The following is a 23409-nucleotide window of genomic DNA, read 5'->3' on the forward strand; positions in this document are numbered from 1 at the left end:
GTAATATTACTATTTTAATTTTCTGGGTTGATACGAATGCTCAAGTGTCATTGCTAGCTAGCATGCATGTCTACCAGTGGAGTAGAGGTTATTCAAAATTGGTGTTATGATTTGGCATGTAGAACTGTATATAGAGAATACTGTGGTTTTAAGCAACTTACTGCATGGCTGCCACCAATTTGCTTTTCTCCCATGTGTTAATCCATCCGATTCTTCCAAACGCGTTATGCTGCCGAAATTTCTATCCGAAATTTCCCCGACTTGTCAAAATTTTGGCCATGTTTGTAACAAAACTAAAATTTTAGGGTGTTGGCTGCAAGCTTTTTGGCCTTTGTTAACAGAACAAAAAATTTACGGTGTTGGCTGCAAGACCTTCTGGCCGCGCGTCCTCCGGATTTTGGTTGTGCGCGAGTTCCCCTCATCTTCCACCCGGCAGGGGCGGCTTCAGCCCGGTGGCCATGGGCCTGCTTCTCCTCCGGTGCTCCTGGCCTGGCGGTGCGGCTTCGGACCCGGTGCGCCCCGGGAGCTGCGTTTTCCGGCTCCCTTGGCTCGCTGGTTCTTCGGCATCTCCGCGTCACCACCACCCTTTCGGTACCTTGGCTGGCCGTCCATCCCGGTGCATCTTCGCCTCCGGCACGCTTCGGGAGCTGCGCTCCCTTCCGGCTCCCTGGGCACGCCGGTGTCCCTCCTGCTCCGGTCCTGGTGTCCTTGATCTGTGCCCCTTTCCAGATCATGGCTCGTCCGGGGCTCCGGCCACCATCGCATCCCACCACCTTTCACTCCGCTCAGCCACGCAACCTTGTCCTCCTCCGTAGCTCGCGCGTCCAGCGGTGTCCGATGCCTCCTTTGGTGTCGGGTGCGGTTCCCCTTCATGCAGTCGCTGCTCCGGCATAGGCCCAACTTCCTCATATCCGATCTGTGCTCCGATGCTCGGAATTGCTCGGAATTTGGCAAGGGCGAAATCCCTGCAGCTTATGCTGGCAGCGGTGACATCTGCGACTGCCGTCTCCTTCTTGAAGGCGCTGCCATGGCCATCTTCTGGGCCCCTCTTCGAGCTTCGGGGGAAACCCTAGGTCCAGTTTTCTGGACCGGACGACGACGGCGCCTCGGTGTCGTTCTCCTTCGTGAAGGCATTGTCTTGTTTTGCTCGTGGCGTCCTTGGTGCTAGTTCTGGAGCTGTGTGCTCGTGGCGTCCTTGGTGCTAGTTCTGGAGCTGTGTGTAGTTTGATTGTTAGTTGGATAGCTTCTCTGGTAGGAGAGTTTACCTGTGTTCTTCTTTGCTTGGGTCGAGCATATTTTCTTCTTTCCGCTTTGGGCACCATGTTCATACCCCTTCGCGTTCGTGTCATGTGTTGTACCACCACCTCATGTACTCATTCTATCTTCTTCTATCAATGAAATGATACGCATGCTATGCGTATTCCCCAAAAAGTTTTCTGAACTTGTGCTCTAGTTTTCTATTTGTAAAAGGGTACATGCACTTCCCTCTTTCAACGAGTGCTTCATTTTGCTTCGCGGAAGCCTTATGTGCTTGGTGCCATATAAAAAGAACTTAATACCCACAATGTTTCATGTAGTTTCTTACTCTCTTACTTATGCTATTGTTTGCTCGGTGCCATACAAACTGTACATGTTTTTGCTGAATCTTCTTTTTGAATGGAGTATACCTTTTTTTGTTATCTTCATTCTGAATACTCCTTAATTTGTAGTTATTTATATTCCCAAGTGGATTATACTTCATTTCTAAGTAAAAATAGTATATGTTCCTTTACCCCCAAAAAAGAGTCGCAATATGTGGTATATACCCCATTAGAAAACAGTATATACTAATTAAAAAAAGTATATGCTTCCAAACCAAAATAGTATAGTATATACTACAATATAAAAATGTACATACTTAGATACAAAAAAATTATATACTCTATACCAAAAAAGTAGTATATATTTGTCGTGAACAAATAGTGCATACTTGTATGTAGAAAAAGCTCTATAAACTACAATGCAGATAGCAGTACATACACTCGTGCGAAAAAATTAAAAAGAGTATGTTCTTCCATAAGAAGTGGTATATACTCATATAAAAAAACTATATGCTTCCAGACCAAAAAAAGGAGTATATAGTACAATATAAAAAATAAGTGTATACTCGCATAAAAAAAGTACTCCCTCCGTAAATAAATATAAGAGCGTTTAGGTCACTATTTTAATGATCTAAACGCTCTTATATTTCTTTACAGAGAGAGTAGTTTGTACTCCTTACCAAAAAATATGTATGTACTCCTAAAAAGGATACTAATATAGTTTTTATAATATTGATCAAATTTAAAGAAGTATGACTTAGAATACACTTGAGTAAATTTGAAACTGAGAGAGTACCAAATTTTTGGCCTACTTTTGGTGCCATTAATTTGCACACGGGAGTTAGTAGGAAACAAATAGGCCAGGCCCCCCTCTTTCTCTCTAGACCACAATGTAAAATGAGTGTAAGCTCGCACTCATCCTGCTATTTCCTATGCCATATGTGTGCAGCTCTACACGTGATCCGATCGAACCCCGGCTATGGCTGCTTGCTTAGCCAACCGTCGTCGATGAAGCTCATGTCCACGAACTTCTCCACCTCCGCCTCCGTCAGATGCTTCGCCCACGGCACTCTCCTAGCCATGTTTGACCCCGGTCCGGTGCACCCAACCACTGCGAACAGGACGTCGTTAGTCTCATCGCTGGCGTACCACGGAGCCCATCCCTGCGGGACGACGACGCTGGACATGTTCACGTGGTAATAGACGACGGTGGCGTACTTGTTCCACGCGCGTCCGAGATACTGGCGCCCGGTGCCTCGGAGCTCCCCGCCCTTGAACACAAAACCGCCAGGGTCGGCGGCGTGGCGCCCAGCGTGCGCCGTCACCCACCCGGCACGGCGGCGGCCGTACCGCGGGGGTATGTTGGACACAAGAGTGCAGCCGTCGTAGACTGACCGGGCATAGCCGAAGATGAAGTCGACGCCGCCCTTGATGAAGCATTCACGGAAGTAGTGCCGTCCGGTGTTGTCGCAGAGCGTGTCCTCGAAGCCGTTGAAGGATCAACGGTGGAAGGCGTTTGGGTCGGGCGACGAGGAGGGCGACGCGGCTGGGTCGGGCGTCGCGAAGGGCGATGCGGCGGGCACCGCGGCGGAGGCGGTGCGGCCTGCTGTGGGGCGGCCGCGGTGGGGCGTGATGCCCGAGGGGCGGCCCCTTGCTCCATCCTTCTCTGGTAGCCGGTTCTGGGCGCTGGAGGGGATCGACTCCGACAACGACGACGACGAGGTATGTACTCAGGTAAGTGATGGTGGTTCCGGTGGTTCGCCGAGGCCCAGTGCTGGGTGCTCGGTGGGTGATTTCATCGCCCGTGCGGAGGAGCTCGGGGGCTCCTTCGTGGCTGGCCGGTGGCGTGCTTTTGCTCCTGGAGGGCAGGGAGGTCGCCGCCTGGCGGCCCGGATCTGGCGTCCGCCGAAGGGGGTGGATGCGGGCCCAGAGGGCCGCTCGTGCGCCATTCCGGAGGCGGGTCGCCGGGATCTAGTGCTGGCGGAGCTCCCTCAGGCTCCTTCGTGCTCGTCGGAGCCGACAGGGGTTGGCGACGGTGGCGGCGGGGCTGGCTGGGCAGGGGACTCGCGGAACCTGGCTAGGGTTTCCGGGGAACCGACGACTGGGCCTGTTTCGTTGTTGGGCCAGTATGACTGGCCCAGCCTGCCAGGGGGTGGGCTGGGGGGCCCTGCGTTGGGCCTGCAGGCTTCCGCGCCAGCGGGGCCGACGGGTCCAGCATCGCGCTCTGCTGTTTCCGGGCCAGGAGGGGGGCAGGGGCTCTCCGCTGTGTCGGGGCCAGCCCAGATAGGCCTGGTGGCCTCCTGCGAGCCTGCGCCTTGGCCCGGGCCCATCGCGAAGGAGAAGCCGCGGTCGCCAGTCCCTATATATAGGTGGCTGTGGGTGCCAAAAGGAACCCTAGATCCGTCGCTAGGGTTTCCCGCTTCCCCTTCGCAGGTGCGGCGCTTCGGGCATCTCGCGCGTCGTCTGCGTTGCTCCGTCCCTCCCCCTCCCCTCTCTTGCTCATACGCCACTGCGGTGCAGATGGGCTCCCACCGTGGTGACAAGCCGCCCATGTGGCCTCCGATTCCGGCGGCGGAGCACCAGCGCGAGAAGGATCTGCGGGCGATGGCGCTCGCCAAGGTGCCTGCGACCCCTGCGGAGGACGGGGGCTGGGGGCCGCCGCCTCCTTGGTGGCTCGCTGAGCAGGAACGGAAGCAGCAAGAGGAGCGCGAGCGCAAGAAGAAGAAGAAGGAGGAGTACCGGCGGCGGGAGCTCGAGCAGAAGAAGGAGCTCAAGCGGAAGGAGTCCCAGCTCCCTCCGGGCGGTGAGCGGGGCGGGGACCCGCAGGCCAAGAAGCCGAAGCACAAGGGGGGCGGCTCGGCGCCGCTGCTGCTGGAGGCCGGCCCCGAGGCTTCGAAGGGGTCGGCTGACGCCCCGATCCCCGTGGAAGAGGTCGACGGGCCGGAGTGTTTCAAATGCGGCAGGGTGGGGCAAAATCAAAACATGTGCTCCTTCAAACCTCTGTGCGTCGTCTGCCACGAGGAGGGCTGTGACGCCCTCGATTCAACCGTACACTAATCATACACGCAAATGTGTACGATCAAGATCAAGGACTCACGGGAAGATATCACAACACAACTCTAGACACAAATTAAAATAATACAAGCTTTATATTACAAGCCAGGGGCCTCGAGGGCTCGAATACATAAGCTCGAATACACAAGAGTCAGTGGAAGCAACAATATCTGAGTACAGACATGAGTTAAACAAGTTTGCCTTAAGTAGGCTAGCACAAAAGCAACATTGATCGAAAAGGCAAGGCCTCCTACCTGGGAGCCTCCTAACTACTCCTGGTCGTCGCGGTCTTCATGAGGTAGTAGGCGCCCTCGTGGTAGTAACAGTCATCAAAGGTGGCATCTGGCTCCTGGACTCCACCATCTGGTTGCAACAACCAGGAAGAAGAAAGAAAGGGAAAAGGGGGTAGCAAAGCAACCGTGAGTACTCATCCAAAGTACTCGCAAGCAAGGATCTACACTACATATGCAACATTACCAAAGAAAGGTTGTATATGTGGACTGGGCTGCAGAAATGCCAGAATAGAGAGAAAGCCTAGTCCTGTCGAAGACTAGCATCTTCTGGAAACCACCATCTTGCAGCAAACATGAGGGAGTAGAGTAACATAAGGTAAAGTAGTAGTAGGGTTATCAACCTCGGCCAGAGATCCTTTCTCGACTCCCTGCGAGAAAGCAATCCCAGAGCCATACTATCCAATTATCATCACAATCCAATTCTCATCACCATCCAATTCTCATCACAAGTATCCAGTTCTAGTTGTATCGATCGGGATACAACTCCAAGTGTCTGTTACCGTAGGACAGGCTATGCATAGATTAGTTCTTCCCTGCAGGGGTGCACCAACTTACCCACCACGCTTGATTAACTCCCGCCAGACACACTTTCTTGGGTCATGCCCGGCCTCGGCCAAACAATACGCCGCAACCCGACCTAGACTTAACAGAGAGGTCAGCACGCCGGACTAAACCTATGCCCCCAAGGGTCATGGGCCATCTCCCCGGAAACTCCTGCACGTTGCGTACGCGGCCGGTGAGCAGACCTAGCCTCCCTTATACAAGAGAAGGCGTAACCAGTCCAACCCGGCGCGCGCCGCTCAGTCGCTGACGTCTATTAAGCTTCGGCTGATGCATACGACGCAGAACGCCCATACTATGCCCACGTGATGGTTAGTGCTATCAGGCCAGAGGCCCCTCGGATCAAATATCCAAATCGTAGTGGATTGGGAACGCGCGGTAACAAGCAGAGACTCACGAAAGATGTGACCCCGTTGCCCCGTCTCGAGGACTTGCGGCAAGGGCTAAGAATGCCCGGCCACGCCTCGTAATTATCTCACGGGCACCTTCCAGGTCAACCCGACTCCTCATCACTCGCAATTATGCTCGCGCGGGCACCCCTCAGGGTCGACCCGTCTTTAGTAACATGGTTCAGTGTAAAGTCATAGTAACCATAGTAACCGTGTGTCCAAACATCAAGGGGAAAACCCAAGGAATCACCCCCGGTGAATTTCACTCGATGTAATCATCAAGGTGAACGTAAGAGGAATCACCCCCGAGGTTCACACTTGAGGGGTTGCATGACAGAGTCGTATCGGAAGTGGTTAAGGCGGAATCACCCTCGATGACCACGACCGAATAGCTACACTACAGGGTTAACATCAGAAGTGCTGTAGAGATCTCACCCTCGGCACTCGATAGTAACCCAACAATGTCGAGCAACTAATGGGAAAGTGATGTGCGGTGCCGGGGCCTGGTCTTCAATCCCGTTGATCGGGTCTTCAATGATGAAGCAGGGGCAACAAGGACAAGGTGGGGGTCACTGATGGATCACTAACCAACCTATACTAAGCAGTTTAGGATAAGAAGGTAAGGTACAACAGCAGATACAAAAGCAGGCTATGCATCAGAATAGGAGCATACAATAACAGTAGCAAAATCTAATGCAAGCATGAGAGAAAGGAATGGGCGATATCGGGATGATCAAAGGGGGGGCTTGCCTGGTTACTCTAGCAAGGAGGGGTCATCGTGGACGTAGTCGATCACAGGGGCAGCATCGGTCTCGGGGTCTACCGGGGAGAAGAGGGAGAAGAAACAGTAAATATAAAGCAAACATAGCATCACAAGGCAGAACGTGGCAATATGTCGTGCCGGGTGTGACCTAACGTATGGCTACACGATAAAGGTGAAGGGGGAATTCAACCGGGAATGTTTTCCCGGTTCCGGAGCTGTGTCAAACAGATGACCGGAGGGGGAATGTTCCATGTTCAGATAGTTAGAGGTATCTGACAGGTAAACGAACCGCGTATCCGGATTCGTCACATTTTTCTAAGCAACTTTCATGTAGAAAACATTTTCATCCGAGTTACAGTTTATTTTCTATGAATTTTCAAAGATTAAACCATTTTCTGGATTTATTTAAATTAACAGAAAAGATAAAATGACGTCAACATGACGTGCTGATGACGTCAGCAGTCAACAGACTCGCTGACCAGGTCAAACTGACCAACAGGTCCCACATGTCATAGACAAAGGGCTAACAGTGGGTTATTTTAAATTAACAGGGTGTTAATTAGCAGTTGGGCCCCACATGTCAGTGACTAATTAGCTAAACTAATTACTTTTAATTATAAAACCATTTTAATTAGCTTAATTATGTGGTGGGGCCTACACGTCAGTGGTACTGGGCTGCCTAGTCAGCAGTTGACTGGGTCAACCCGGTCAACTGGGGGCCATGGGGCCTGCTGGCAGCGACCCTGAGGGTGGCCCCAGGTCGGCCACGTCGGCAACGCCGGAAACGGCGCCGGAGTTGTCTCCGGCGACCATATTCAACGGCGGCGCGCTCGAGAACGGCCGGAAATCGGCTACAAGGGGTCGCTCGGCCCGTGCGTAGGCTCGTTTGAGCGAGCGTCGAGCCGCGTATCCAACGATGCTGATGGGAGGGCTCGGGGGCGGCCGGAGCATCGCGGGCGACGAGCAAGGCGGCGGTGGCGTTCGGTGGCACAAGGAGAAGTGGGCTGTGGGGGCTCTTTCGGTGCGGAAACAGGTGCATTCGAACGCGGGCATCACACCGTGTCGAACGGCGGCAACGGTGGCCGTTGAAACGGCCCGCAGCGTCGGCTGCGAAGTCTAACGATGGTGGCCAGAGCTCGAGCACGCGTGGAAGCTAACTACGGTGCACGGGGAGGAGAAGGGAGAGGGGGTTGAAGCGGCTGCTCACCGGGCCCTGCAGGTGTGCACAAGTGGGCTCGGGGAAGAACCGGTGGAGCAGATCGACGGCGTGGTCGTGCGGTGGCCGTAGATGAGGAAGATGAAGAAGGCGACGACGATGGCGCTCCCGGTCCCGATACAGTGTGGAGGAAGAAGAGGTGGACCACGACAGAGCTCCCGGGCTTGTCGGAGCAGCGGACGGGCGACGGCGGCCGCGGGCTTCACGGTGGCGCGGCCATGGCGGAGAGGAGAAGCAGCAGCCCGTGGGGGAAGGGGATCTGAGTGGGGAGGCGGAGAAGGAGCGCAAGGGTGAGTGGGCGAGTGGCGGTAGGTGAGGGGGAGGATCCAAGGCGTCGAGGGGGCGTTCTCATCCCCACCCTCGTCGACGGCGAGGTGGTTCGGCGGCGACGCACGGGCGCGCGCCCTCGGTCGGTCGAACAGGGGGAGGGGAGAGCGATGCGGGGAGCTGGGTGGCCTGGGTCGGCCAGGTGGGCTGAGGTCGAGGGGGCGCGGTGGCCAGCTGGGCCAATCGGCCCAGTTGAGGGGGGGGCTTTTCCCTTTTTTTATTTCTCTTTTATGTTCAAAAATTCAGAGACATCTAGGGAATATTTTGGGCTACCAAAATACTTTGAAAAAAAATGTGGGACTGGACACTTAAATTCTTTCTAGTATTTGTCACTGCCACAAAGATTTTGGGGCCATCAGGAGTTGTCCAAGCATTTTTAGAAAATGAAAAGGACATCTTAAATACTGTTGGACTAGATAATAAATTCCCAGGGGCAATTTGGGAATTTCAAAAATGTTGGCTTCAACATGACAACTATCTAGGGATTATTTGCCATAGGATGAACTTTTTTTTTAGATTTAATGTCTGACAAATATGAATTTCTGACTTTAGATTGGATTTGAATTTGAAGTGTTATTTGGATCAAATGAAGATTAGCAACAGTAACATGATGACATGGCACCTTTAACAGGGGATTACTGTAGCATGACACTGGGGGTGTTAAAAATCTCCTCCACTACAAGAAATCTCGTCCCGAGATTTAAGAAGTGGAGTAAGTGAGAAAGACTCAGGAAGGACGGAGCTCAATACAAGATAGGTACCTGGGGGCTATCTCAGTGAACGTGGCATAGAGGCATCTCTCGAGTTGAAATCCAAGAAAGTCATCGAGAGCAAGGTAAGAAGGTGCAATAAGAAGCTTCAACTTGGTAGGCAATCATTCTTTGCCTGGAACAGAGGGTGAAAGGGGTTCAGAGCAATGGGAATAAGTATTGCGTCTGATACCAGAATAGATCGCCTCTCGGAAGGCGGCTCGGGATTTTCATAAGAAGCCAAGCGTGAGAAATAACCTTAGAAACAAGGGTGTACAGGAGAGTCAGGTTTCGATCTAGTGGAACTGTGGGTTATGGGCCCAACATGTGGGTTAAAAGCAGGAAGACGCTAACATCTTGAATGGTCATGATAGCAAGGCAGGTCAGAGGATAGCCTGTCAGTTGTGTTGGCAACAAAGTTTGGTACCAAGTGCGTGGGACGAAGAGAACCATTTTCCTGCTCGTAAGACAAGGCGGACCAATAGGCAAGTTCTCGTCCATCGGTGGTTACCGAAATGTCATCAACAATAGTAACAGGGTCTTACTGACAGAGTTGTACACCGAGGTGCTTACTTAAGCAGTGATTTATCTCCGGTCAGACAAGTTAGTTCACAAGAAAGGTTAAACAAAACAATGGAAAGGAAAATGTGATTATCATATTAAATAGACCAATGGCAAGGAAAAATGTGTTTATATCTGAGTATCAAGAGTATATCTTTGCCAAGGAAAGGCAGAGCATGATATACATGATAGAGCTCCAAATATGAAACCATGTAGACAAGGGGCAAGGAATTTATGAGGTTTACCATTACCACGGTGTTTGGATAGTTAATCAAGAAACATTTAGCATTGAGCTTCCAATGTTCTTGTGGATATTCGGAGTATTAGAGTCATGTCTCGGGATAACATTGACTAGGTCATTAGGTAAGGTCAGACTTTGGATACATAAAGGATTCATCGAAAACAACTTAATAAATAAGTCAGACAATTTCAGCAAGGAAAAGATGAGGATGTTGCCGATGGGTTCCGCTGCAATCCATCAACGTGTCAAAAAGGATGTATTTCCAAAATTATATGAACACGTTTGTGTTGGGGGAGGGGAAGGCTAGAATGTTGTCGATGATAACACAAATCATCGAGGGGCAATGATGGTGTTTCTCATCATGAATTCAATTGATATCCTAGAAGAGCTCGGAATGTTGATGATGGTCACGACACATTTGTCGAGAGATTTCATGAAGATGTAATCGATCGACGATGACATCAAGTCATAGGAATGATGAAGCGAAAAGTTATTGGAACCACATGTACAACACAAACTCGAAAACAAGCTTGCTTTTCAAGGCGAAAAATGATAAGGCAAGGAATATCAATGTAAGCTTAGCTCATTGTCGGAAATTGTGCTCCAGGAAGAAGGACCAGATAGCACAGGTAAAAAATTTAGTACGATAATGATATAGCCGATCAGGCTAGGACTGACTTGAAGGATTATTAAACTCGTAAGCAACAAAAATGACTTAGAGTTATTGAATCGGAGTGTGGAATCTATTCACTTATCGGTGTTCTCGGTTGACAAACAACCCAGAACCCATGAAGTGACAAGGACAGGGTAAGGTAGTGCTCCATCAAAAGTTCATAAGATGTAGTGCAATGGCATGATATCCTCGAAATACCAGGGGTAATACTCGAAGGTAGATCATAATAGAGGTTGGGCAGGCGTATTGACCTGCAGAAGACAAGTGATATAACTTGTCCAAGAAATGGGACCAAAGAAGAACAATCATGGTCGGAACCATGGTTGCGAAGGATCAATTCACCGATACCAGATGATATTATATCAAGGAAATAATTATTATTACACGAAGCTTACATGATAAGTTCCACATCGTGTCCATGGGCATGAACACAAAGTTCAAGGTCGACTCCCACTTCTTCAATGCATAACCTTTCATTCACTCCTCGTTTTCAAAGAAATTGTAGGGCAGAAGATTTATCTGGCGAAGTACCAGAAGAGTAAGACTCATGGGAACTCTCGGGTTCATACGAATTATGGAAGGCATAAGTTCAACCCATCAGGGCATTTTTACGAATCTATACAACCATCAACCAAGCAAGAGATACGATTTCGAAAGCAGAGTACCGAAACCAAAGCAGGTGATACAATTTACCGAAGGTATTATGTATCAGGGAAAAACTCACAAGATTTTGGATGTGAAGCACACTGTCGGATAACAACCCAACAATGGATCTGGCGATTCACGACAGAGTTGAGGTGAGTATCGGTAATCAATCAGATGAAGAAGGGGATGCAAAGGCATCAGCTTATAGAAACTTATGAATAATTCGATGCTTGAGTACAAAGGAGTTATGGTTCCAAGATGAAGGATCAGAAGCAGAGGCTCTGATCAAAAGATGAGTAAGTTGAATAGACTTAGAGGTGCACCCGATCAAATCTTGATTGGGTAAGAACCAGCTCATATTCGAAACAATGCCTGAGCCGGAAAGAAAATTTCCAAGGATTAATTGATGATCGTGTGCATTCTCACAGATGCTTAATCAATAGGATCAGAATGTTAATCCCAAAGGATTTTAACGAATATCGCTAGACAAATGGAATTAACCAGAAAGCAAGTATGCAAGAATTGCAAGAGCAACAGGTTGTAGAGGATTTTCGGAAGATCAAATAGTATTTCGAAGAATTTTGTGAATCACACGAACAACTGAGTATGAACCGATCCTCGGTGAGTGCGAGGAATTATTCGAAGGGGGGTTATTCATGGGGCAAAGAACTGCAAGGCAGTAAGCTCAAAGGATTCTCGAAAAATAGAGAATTTCGGGGCATCTTGTAATATCAGAAGCAACTAGGGATGAAGGTACAAGCGGCAAGGATGTTATTCAAGGGGATTATCGGTGGTCAGGAACTGCAAGGCAGTTGGTACAGGGTCTCGAGAAACATCGAGGAGTATCCGCAGAATCTTCTGGCGAAGCAAGCGATCATCGATAATGTCGAGGCTCTCAGGGAGGAAGTGGGTACGAGAACCTAATGTCAGAGTTTAGTAAAATGGTTAACCCGAATAGAAGAGAGATCAGAGTCCCGGAGTATAGACGAGGAATAAAAGATCCTAATACCACCCGATGGCGACGTGGGCCCGTAAGCCACACAGCCAACGTTATTAAAAGTTTTTCAGTGACTAGACTCAACTTCGGCCAAGGAGTTGGAAAGGGGGCTACCTACAGGCAGTCGGCTCTGATACCAACTTGTGACGCCCTCGATTCAATCGTACACTAATCATACACGCAAATGTGTACGATCAAGATCAAGGACTCACGGGAAGATATCACAACACAACTCTAGACGCAAATTAAAATAATACAAGCTTTATATTACAAGCCAGGGGCCTCGAGGGCTCGAATACATAAGCTCGAATACACAAGAGTCAGCGGAAGCAACAATATCTGAGTACAGACATGAGTTAAATAAGTTTGCCTTAAGAAGGCTAGCACAAAAGCAACATTGATCGAAAAGGCAAGGCCTCCTGCCTGGGAGCCTCCTAACTACTCCTGGTCGTCGCGGTCTTCATGAGGTAGTAGGCGCCCTCGTGGTAGTAGCAGTCGTCAAAGGTGGCATCTGGCTCCTGGACTCCACCATCTGGTTGCAACAACCAGGAAGAAGAAAGAAAGGGAAAAGGGGGTAGCAAAGCAACCGTGAGTACTCATCCAAAGTACTCGCAAGCAAGGATCTACACTACATATGCAACATTATCAAAGAAAGGTTGTATATGTGGACTGGGCTGCAGAAATGCCAGAATAGAGAGAAGGCCTAGTCCTGTCGAAGACTAGCATCTTTTGGAAACCACCTTCTTGCAGCAAACAGGAGGGAGTAGAGTAACATAAGGTAAAGTAGTAGTAGGATTATCAACCCCGGCCAGACATCCTTTCTCGACTCCCTGCGAGAAAGCAATCCCAGAGCCATACTATCCAATTATCATCATAATTCAATTCTCATCACCATCCAATTCTCATCACAAGTATCCAGTTCTAGTTGTATCGATCGGGATACAACTCCAAGTGTCCGTTACCGTAGGACAGGCTATGCATAGATTAGTTCTTCCCTGCAGGGGTGCACCAACTTACCCACCACGCTTGATTAACTCCGGCCGGACACACTTTCCTGGGTCATGCCCGGCCTCGGCCAAACAATACGTCGCAACCCGACCTAGACTTAACAGAGAGGTCAGCACGCGGGACTAAACCTATGCCCCCAGGGGTCATGGGCCATCTCCCCGGAAACTCCTGCATGTTGCGTACGCGGCCGGTGAGCAGACCTAGCCTCCCTTATACAAGAGAAGGCGTAACCAGTCCAACCCGGCGCACGCCGCTCAATCGCTGACGTCTATTAAGCTTCGGCTGATGCATACGACGCAGAACGCCCATACTATGCCCATGTGATGGTTAGTGCTATCAGGACAGAGGCCCCTCAGATCAAATATCCAAATCGTAGTGGATTGGGAACGCGCTGTAACAAGCAGAGACTCACGAAAGATGTGACCCCGTTGCCCCGTCTCGAGGACTTGCGGCAAGGGCTAAGAATGCCCGGCCACGCCTCGTAATTATCTCACGGGCACCTTCCAGGTCAACCCGACTCCTCATCACTCGCAATTATGCTCACGCGGGCACCCCTCAGGGTCGACCCGTCTTTAGTAACATGGTTCAGTGTAAAGTCATAGTAACCATAGTAACCGTGTGTCCAAACATCAAGGGGAAAACCCGAGGAATCACCCCCGGTGAATTTCACTCGATGTAATCATCAAGGTGAACGTAAGAGGAATCACCCCCGAGGTTCACACTTGAGGGTTGCACGACAGAGTCGTATCGGAAGTGGTTAAGGCGGAATCACCCTCGATGACAATGACCGAATAGCTACACTACAGGGTTAACATCAGAAGTGCTGTAGAGGTCTCACCCTCGGCACTCGATAGTAATCCAGCAGTGTCGAGCAACTAAGGGGAAAGTGATGTGCGGTACCGGGGCCTGGTCTTCAATCCCGTTGATCGGGTCTTCAATGATGAAGCAGGGGCAACAAGGACAAGGTGGGGGTCACTGATGGATCACTAACCAACCTATACTAAGCAGTTTAGGATAAGGTGGTAAGGTACAACAGCAGATACAAAAGCAGGCTATGCATCAGAATAGGAGCATACAATAACAGTAGCAAAATCTAATGCAAGCATGAGAGAAAGGAATGGGCGATATCAGGATGATCACAGGGGGGGCTTGTCTGGTTACTCTGGCAAGGAGGGGTCGTCGTGGACGTAGTCGATCACAGGGGCAGCATCGGTCTCGGGGTCTACCGGGGAGAAGAGGGAGAAGAAATAGTAAATATAAAGCAAACATAGCATCACAAGGCAGAACGTGGCAATATGCCGTGCCGGGTGTGACCTAACGTATGGCTACACGATAAAGGTGAAGGGGGAATTCAACCGGGAATGTTTTCCCGGTTCCGGAGCTGTGTCAAACAGATGACCGGAGGGGGAATGTTCCATGTTCAGATAGTTAGAGGTATCTGACAGGTAAACGGACCGCGTATCCGGATTCGTCACGTTTTTCTAAGCAACTTTCATGTAGAAAAATTTTCATCCGAGTTACGGTTTATTTTCTATGAATTTTCAAAGATTAAACCATTTTCTGGATTTATTTAAATTAACAGAAAAGATAAAATGACGTCAACATGACGTGCTGATGACGTCAGCAGTCAACAGACTCGCTGACCAGGTCAAACTGACCAACGGGTCCCACATGTCATAGACAAAGGGCTAACAGTGGGTTATTTTAAATTAACAGGGTGTTAATTAGCAGTTGGGCCCCACATGTCAGTGACTAATTAGCTAAACTAATTACTTTTAATTATAAAACCATTTTAATTAGCTTAATTATGTGCTGGGGCCTACACATCAGTGGTGCTGGGCTGCCTAGTAAGCAGTTGACTGGGTCAACCCAGTCAACTAGGGGCCATGGGGCCCGCTGGCAGCGACCCTGGGGGTGGCCCCAGGTCGGCCACGTCGGCAACGCCGGAAACAGCGCCGGAGTTGTCTCCGGCGACCATATTCAACGGCGGCGCGCTCGGGAACGGCCGGAAATCGGCTACAAGGGGTCGCTCGGCCCGTGCGTAGGCTCGTTTGAGCGAGCGTCGAGCCGCGCATCCAACGATGCTGATGGGAGGGCTCGGGGGCGGCCGGAGCATCGCCGGCGACGAGCAAGGCGGCGGTGGCGTTCGGTGGCGCAAGGAGAAGTGGGCTGTGGGGGCTCTTTCGGTGCGGAAACAGGTGCATTCGAACGCGGGCATCACACCGTGTCGAACGGCGGCAACGGTGGCCGTTGAAACGGCCCGCAGCGTCGGCTGCGAAGTCTAAGGATGGTGGCCGGAGCTCGAGCACGCGTGGAAGCTAACTACGGTGCACGGGGAGGAGAAGGGAGAGGAGGGTTGAAGCGGCTGCTCACCGGGCCCTGCAGGTGTGCACAAGTGGGCTCGGGGAAGAACCGGTGGAGCAGATCGACGGCGTGGTCGTGCGGTGGCCGTAGATGAGGAAGATGAAGAAGGCGACGACGGTGGCGCTCCCGGTCCCGATCCAATGTGGAGGAAGAAGAGGTGGACCACGACGGAGCTCCCGGACTTGTCGGAGCAGCGAACGGGCGACGGTGGCCGCGGGCTTCACGGTGGCGCGGCCATGGCGGAGAGGAGAAGCAGCAGCCCGTGGGGGAAGAGGATCTGAGTGGGGAGGCGGAGAAGGAGCGCAAGGGTGAGTGGGCGAGTGGCGGTAGGTGAGGGGGAGGATCCGAGGCGTCGAGGGGGCGTTCTTATCCCCACCCTCGTCGACGGCGAGGTGGTTCAGCGGCGACGCACGGGCGCACGCCCTCGGTCGGTCGAACAGGGGGAGGGGAGAGCGATGCGGGGAGCTGGGTGGCCTGGGTCGGCCAGGTGGGCTGAGGTCCAGGGGGGCGCGGTGGCCAGCTGGGCCAATCGGCCCAGTTGAGGGAGGGGGGATTTTTCCCTTTTTTTTGATTTCTCTTTTATGTTCAAAAATTCAGAGACATCTAGGGAATATTTTGGGCTACCAAAATACTTTGAAAAAAAATGTGGGACTGGACACTTAAATTCTTTCTAGTATTTGTCACTGCCACAAAGAGTTTGGGGCCATCAGGAGTTGTCCAAGCATTTTTAGAAAATGAAAAGGACATCTTAAATACTGTTGGACTAGATAATAAATTCCTAGGGGCAATTTGGGAATTTCAAAAATGTTGGCTTCAACATGACAACTATCTAGGGATTATTTGCCATAGGATGAACTTTTTTTTTAGATTTAATGTCTAACAAATATGAATTTCTGACTTTAGATTGGATTTGAATTTGAAGTGTTATTTGGATCAAATGAAGATTAGCAACAGTAACATGATGACATGGCACCATTAACAGGGGATTACTGTAGCATGACACTGGGGGTGTTACAAGGGCCATGCATCGTCTTACTGTCCCACGCGGGGGAGGCCCCTGGCACTGCAGATCATGGGCAATGTGATCCCTGGCGAGGGCTTCTTCTGCCTCCCCTTCGTGGACACGGAGGGTGAGGAGGTCCGCGCTCCTCTCGTGTCGGACACGGCGATCATTTCGGCAGCGCCCGGCAAGTTGTCAATCCCCATCTTGGAGGCGGAACTCCCCCACCTCTTCGAAGGGGAGTGGGAATGGCAGGTGTCGGCCGTCGGAGTCGATCAGTTCTCGATCGTCTTCCCCGATAAGGCCATGCTGCGGATGGCGACCCGCAGCGGCAAACTCTACTTCTCCCTCCACGACATCATGGCAGACATCAAGGAGGCTCGCCCGGAGGAGCCCAAGGCCGAGCTCATGCCGGACACTTGGGTCAAGCTGTGGGGTGTGCCGCCCAAATATCGTCGCGTGGATCACCTCATGGCCGCCACGGTGATGATTGGGCGTCCTATGGAGGTGGATCAGGCGTCGCTGTCAGGCCTGGGACCGGTGCGGATGCGTTTCGCGTGCCGTGCCCCGGCCAAGCTCAAGGGATACGTGCAGGTTTGGTTCAACAGTGAGGGATTTACCTTCCGCCTGGAGGCCGAGGCGGGCGCTCTGCAGGGTGCGACTCCCGCTCCCCCTCCCCCTCCGCCAACCAATCACGACAAGGGCCAGGAAGACACGGACAAGGACCACGACATGAGCATGGGGGATGACTCCATCGACACGGCAACATGGGACAAACTTGGTCTCAAGGACAAGGACGTGCAGGCCGCGCCTCCGACGGCGGGCGCGGCTCAGGACCAGGAGGAGTGCCAAGTGGTGGTGGGCAGCAATGAGACGGGTTTAAACCAGTACGGATCCAACATGACCATGGGCCTCGACATCGACAAGGGAGTCTCAGCGTCCTATGACTTGGAGGGTCGCTCGACGCTGGTCTCCCCAGTGGCTGCGATGGCGGGCGAGCCTCAGGCCGCGGCAAGCTCTCCCAAGGTGTTGACCGGCCTCGGCGAGGGCGGGTTGAAGCTCCAGAAGAAGACGGCGGGCTGCAAACCACCTGCGGTGGCACCGGTGAGCCCCCCAGCGGCCCGTGCGAGCGCGTCGGTCCCGCAGCGGCCGGTGGTGATGGCGCTGGCCTCCCCTGGGGGTCCGGCTGGGGGCACTTCGTCGCCCCCCCCCACCTCGGATACTCTTCGGGTGGAGGTGTCCAAGGTGGTGCCCATCCCCACGGCCAGGCGGTCCAAGGCGGTGGCGTCCCCGGCGACTCAGGAGAGGATGAGCTCTCGTCCGAAGGATGCCAAGGGCAACATGCCATCCCTCCAACGGGCCCAGCTCCTTCAGGCGCAGAAGAATCTCGAAATCGAAGGTAACCCCATGCCCCGCTTTACGATCTTTGAAGATTATTCAGATGCGAGCTTGGGTGGTATCTTAGCGGATAGTGGCGTGGAGATGTCTGACGCGGGGGAAGCGCACGAGGTGCTATCTCTCATTCGCGCAAAGGAAATTACGCAGGCTGCGCTTGCTCAGGCAGCGCTGGCCCGCGTTGCACCAGCAGCAGATGAAGCAGGGGCTTCTCTAGTGTCAGTTGTGCGGCCCGATCAGGAGGACAAAGTAGCAGGGGCTGCGCCGTCCTCCTCCAACCGTCGTCTTGCTAAGACACGTCGCGTGGCCAAAGCGGTTACCGCTCGCGGTATCCGTCTACGCAATCGCATCATATAATGCATTTCATCTTCTAGAACATCTGAGGCTTCGGCCACGCTGGGAGGCGGACCCAGTTAAAAGAGTTCATTAGGAATGAAGAAATTGACGTGGTCGGCTTGCAAGAGACTATCAAGGCCGAGTTCAACTATCGAGACCTGCTAGCTGTCGACCCGTTGGAGCGTTTTGTTTGGCATTGGGTGCCTGCGGTAGGTCACTCGGGGGGCTTGCTGCTAGGAGTTAACCTAGTTTGCCTTGAGGTGGTGGCTTGGGATGCCGGCCGATTCTTCCTGTCGGCACACGTGCGACACCGCGCTACTCTCCAAGAGTGGGTGGTGATTGCCGTGTATGGTCTGGCCGATCACTCGCTTTCGCTTGAGTTCTTGGGAGAACTCCAGACCAAGGTGATGGCTTTGGGCGCGAGCAACCTACCTCTGCTGGTGGGTGGTGATTTCAACTTGATCCGTTCGGGAGCGGACAAGAATAACGGTATTATTAACTGGACGAGGGTGGCCATGTTTAATAATGCTATTGCATCCATGGCCCTTAGGGAAGTGGCTCGCGTGGGGGCTCGATACACCTGGACCAACAAACAGCTAACGCCGGTGCGATCGGTCTTGGACAGGGTTTTTATGTCCTCGGAGTGGGAGGTGTTGTTCCCCTTGTGCTCTCTGCACGCCGAAACCAGGATTGGGTCGGACCACGTCCCCTTCATCCTTTCCTCGGGGGAGGAGAGGCTAAAACGCAGCCCGCGCTTCTTCTTTGAAACCGCGTGGCTGGAGTCTCCGGACTTTGAGCAAATCTTCCTTTCGAAATGGGAGAATTGCGTCGCTCGCATCGGGCGCGTGCGCGGTCCGATGGAGTTCTAGATTGCCGCAGGGGCGGGTATGCGTGCGGCTCTCAAAGGGTGGGGAGCTAACCAGGGTCGCGAGGATAAGCTGTTAAGAGCGCGCCTGACCGAGGAGCTCGCCCAGCTGGACGCTGCGGCAGATGTGCAGGTCTTTTCCGAGCAGGACTGGGCCCAGCGCTACCCGCTTGAAGCCCAAGTCGAGTCCCTCCTTAGGGCCGAGGAGGAGTACTGGCGCAGGCGCAGTGGAATAAAGTGGACGCTCAAGGGTGACACGAACACGAAATATTTCCACGCCTACGCAAATGGCAGACGCCGTAAGTGCGCCATCCTGAGACTTCAATCGGAGCAGGGGCTCCTATTGCGGCAACAGGATATTGTCCGACACATCTACGAGTTTTACATCCAACTTATGGGTTCCAGGGAGGAATCCAGGGCTCGACTTAGGGCGGATGTGTGGGACCCTGCGCTGCGAGTCACGGACGAGGAAAATGAGAACCTGAGCTTGGCCTTCCTCCCTGAGGAGATTGACAAGGCGACGCTGGGTATGAAATCTGACACTGCGCCCGGGCCGGATGGGTGGCCGGTGGCGATGTTTAAGCGGTTTTGGCAAGTGCTCAAAAGTCCTATTTTCGACGTTTGCAATGGTTTTATGCGCGGTACGGTAGATATCTCTTGCCTGAACTTTGGGGTTCTCTCTCTGATCCCCAAGGTCCCGGGCGCGGATCACATTAGACTTTTCCGCCCTATCGCTTTGATTAATGTTCCGTTTAAAATTTGTGCTAAGGCTTGTTCTACTCGCATGTCTCCGATAGCCCATCGCATTATTAGTAGGACCCAGTCGGCTTTCATTCGTGGTCGTAACATCTTGGAGGGGCCGTTGGTCCTCCAAGAAATAGTCCACTCCCTAAAACGCGCTCGACAGCCCGCGATTCTCCTCAAACTTGATTTTGAGAAGGCGTACGACCGTGTGAACTGGGAGTTTCTCCGATAAGTCCTCCTGGATCGAGGATTCTCGTCGGTTTGGGTTCATCGCATGATGCAGTTGGTCTCGGGAGGCCAGACGGCGATTGCGGTGAATGGAGAAGTAGGGAACTTCTTCCGCAACAAGCGTGGGCTGCGTCAAGGGGACCCAGCCTCGCCGTTGCTTTTTAACTTTGTGGCAGACGCCTTAGGTGCCATGCTAGACAGAGCTCGTTTGGCCGGCCACATCAGGGGAGTGGCGGACAATCTAATCCCGGGAGGAGTGTCTCACTTGCAATACGCGGACGACACACTTCTCCTATTCGAGCCCGATACACACAGTATCGCTTCGGTCAAGGCAATATTGTTGTGTTTTGAACTCATGTCGGGTCTTAAAATAAACTTCCACAAAAGTGAAGTGGTGTCCATAGGGATGGACGCGACCGAAAGTCAACGGGTCGCCAACTTGCTTAACTGCAAACTTGGCCAGTTCCCGTTTACCTACCTCGGTCTCCCCATTGCGGCGAAGAAGTGTGCAATCTCCGACTGGGAACCCCTCTCCTCCAAGGTTGCGAATAGGGTTTGCCCGTGGAGGGGCCGCTTTATGTCTTCAGGGGCAAGACTAATCCTAACCAACTCCAGCCTCTCTTCTCTGCCCATGTTTGCCATGGGCCTGTTCTTGCTGGCGGACGGGGTACACTCTAAGTTTGACACACCGCGGTCCCGTTTCTTTTGGGAAGGAGCGGGACCGAAACGGAAATACCATATGGTTAAATGGCAGGCCGTATGTCGTCCTAAAGCCCGGGGGGGTCTTGGGATCATCAACTCCAAGTTGATGAACATCGCACTAATGTGCAAGTGGATCTGGAAAATGACTCAGGGCGAGACTGGCCTCTGGATCGACCTCCTCCGTGCAAAATATTTCCCGCATGGGAATTTTTTTGACGCGGCTCCCCGTGGGTCTCCTTTCTGGAACTCCATTCAATCCCTCAAACCCTTCTTTGCCAGGGGTGCAAAGTTTGCGGTTAACAATGGACGCTCTACGCGTCTTTGGCTTGATCTTTGGATTGGCCAACGACCCTTATGGGCGAAGTTTCGCCAACTCTACTCCATAGCGGTCGAGCCCGAGCAACGGGTTGCCTCGGCTCTTCGCGTCTCCCCCCCCCCCTGTATTAACTTCAGGCGCGAGCTATCAGGGCCGGAGTTGGCGGATTGGGATCGCCTTCAGGCTCTGCTTGCGGACGTCCGATTGTCGGATTCCACGGATTCGATCTTGTGGAGGCTTTCGAGCTCTGGCAAATTCTCTGTCAACTCCTTGTACAGAGAGCTTTGGAAGGCTAAAATCCCGCTCAAAATCAAGGTCTTCCTCTGGCAACTTTGCCAAGATCGCCTTCCTACCTCTATTAACCTCGCTAAGCGCAACGGCCCCGCCTCCGGCCCCTGTGCGCTGTGTGGGGTCCCGGAAGATGCTGACCACGCTTTCTTCCGGTGCTCTCTGGCTCGTTTTGTGTGGGGTCCTTCCGAGCCTGCGTGCTCGTAGTTCTGGGCTGATATTGCCTTGTACCGCAACTCTTCGCTCATCTAGCGGTCTTTCCCTTAAACTTTCGCCTCTCAAGGCGCCTTATGTTGGTCCTGTGGTTGTCATATTTTACCTAAGTTTGTGGGCTTTATTAATTTAAAGCCGGACGTCCCTGACGTCTATGTTTTAAGAAAAAAGGCGATGTCCCGGGCAACGAAGTCGTTGGCGTAGACACTGAAGGTGGCGGTCTCGTACGTCTGCATCGCGTCGGCGCAGCGGCGCTTCAGGCCGTCGGTGTTGCCGTGGGCGTGGTCGTTGAAGTAGATCTCCGTGCTCGAGTGGCCCTCCCCTTCGAGCAAGATGTAGCCTTTCTCTTTTGGGATGGTCACCTTCTCCCTGCATGCACCATATGTGCCATCATAACCATACTTGCTTACCACATGCCGAACGACCTAGTATGTAGAAGACGAACCTGTACCGCCCTGCCCGGACGTGGATCCTGACCCACTCGCGGTTGCCGTCCGGGACGAGGTTCACCGCCGACTAAATGCTCCTGAAATCCCCTCGCCATTTACTGTCCACGGTGATGGTCCTTGACACCGGCGCCCACGCAGAGCTCGACGCCGGCCACAGGAGCAGCAGCACGATCACGAGCACGACCAAACTAACAGTACGAATGTACGATGGCACTCCATGTTTGTTCCTACTCACGTATCTTGGTCGTTTTGCTATGTGGAGGACAGGAATCGATCCGACCAGGCGCGTACGAGTCCCGTCCCCTATACAGCGATAGCGTGCGCCCCTCGGAGCTCCCCGTTCAGGGTATGGGCCGGCCCGTTTTGCGGTTTATTTTGCCACCGGTTTTGCGAAGGTTCTGGAACCTTCCCAGAACCTTTTTTTTGTTTTTTTGCGTTTTCTTTACTGGTTTTTCGTTTCCCCCTTTTTTCCCTTTTCCTTTTTTTTCTTTTTTTCCTTTTCCTTTTTCTTTTCTATTTTCTTCTTCTTCACTTTTTTGACTATTTTTGGCATTTTTTATTTTCATTCGTTAAAACCATTTTTTCATTGAATTCAAAAAATGTTCAACCATGTAAAAAATGTTCAAAGATTCAAAAAATGTACATCGAATTCAATTTTTTGTTCACCAGATTTAAAAAGTGTTCATAAAAATTCAAATTTCTTCATCGAACTAAAAAAATGTTCATTGGATTCTTTTTTTTTTATTCATTGCATTTTGACTCGCTCTCTTCATTTTGCCAGAAAAAGCATGATGGATAGAAGTCCAAACTTTTTTGTACCCCACAGGTAGTTCAAAGAAAGGCAAGAGGAATATCGGCATACTCGTGAGTATGGAATTAATCAGAACTAGCCGTCCCCCATCAGACATAAGCCTGCACTTCTAGCAGCTTAGTTTTTTTCTCAAATACATCTTCAATGCACTTCCATTATTTGTTGTTAAACTTTTGGTGATGAATTGGTATTTCGAAATATCTAAATGGGAGAGATCCCAGCTCAGTGAAGACCCACAAGTATAGAGGATTAATCGTAGTCCTTTCCATAAGTAAGAGTGTCGAACCAATGAGAGTTAAATGCCATGTTGGACGCTAGTCCTATTGAAATTGCACGTTGATACAAGCATTGAGTGGAATTACTTCTATCATAAGACTTTAAAAAGGCAGGCACGAATTGCACATGGTTGCAGAACTGGTGCCTTAAGCGAATGAAAGAATTTCCGGAAGAACAAGGCTTTAAGTGCACTTCCCAAATCATTTTTGAACAAGCTCGGGTTCCTTCACTATAGGCTACGAAGATTTGTTCTTACTCTACAACTTCTGACCTCTTGATGTGAGTCCTATGAGATGCTTTGCCTTGTAAGTATAGCCCTCATCATTGTTTGTTGAAATGCTTCTAAATGATAAATGTTGGTTCCT

At 51.7% G+C, this 23409-nt stretch overlaps 1 pseudogene; it reads right to left on the reverse strand.

Moving 5' to 3' along the window:
• Positions 1 to 2557: 2557 nt before the first annotated feature.
• On the reverse strand, positions 2558 to 22176 carry LOC119367335 (annotated as a pseudogene).
• Between the last annotated feature and the right edge of the window lie 1233 nt (positions 22177 to 23409).

The sequence above is a fragment of the Triticum dicoccoides genome, chromosome 2B (genome assembly GCF_002162155.2).
Source record: "Triticum dicoccoides isolate Atlit2015 ecotype Zavitan chromosome 2B, WEW_v2.0, whole genome shotgun sequence".
Classification (NCBI taxonomy): Eukaryota; Viridiplantae; Streptophyta; class Magnoliopsida; order Poales; family Poaceae; genus Triticum; species Triticum dicoccoides.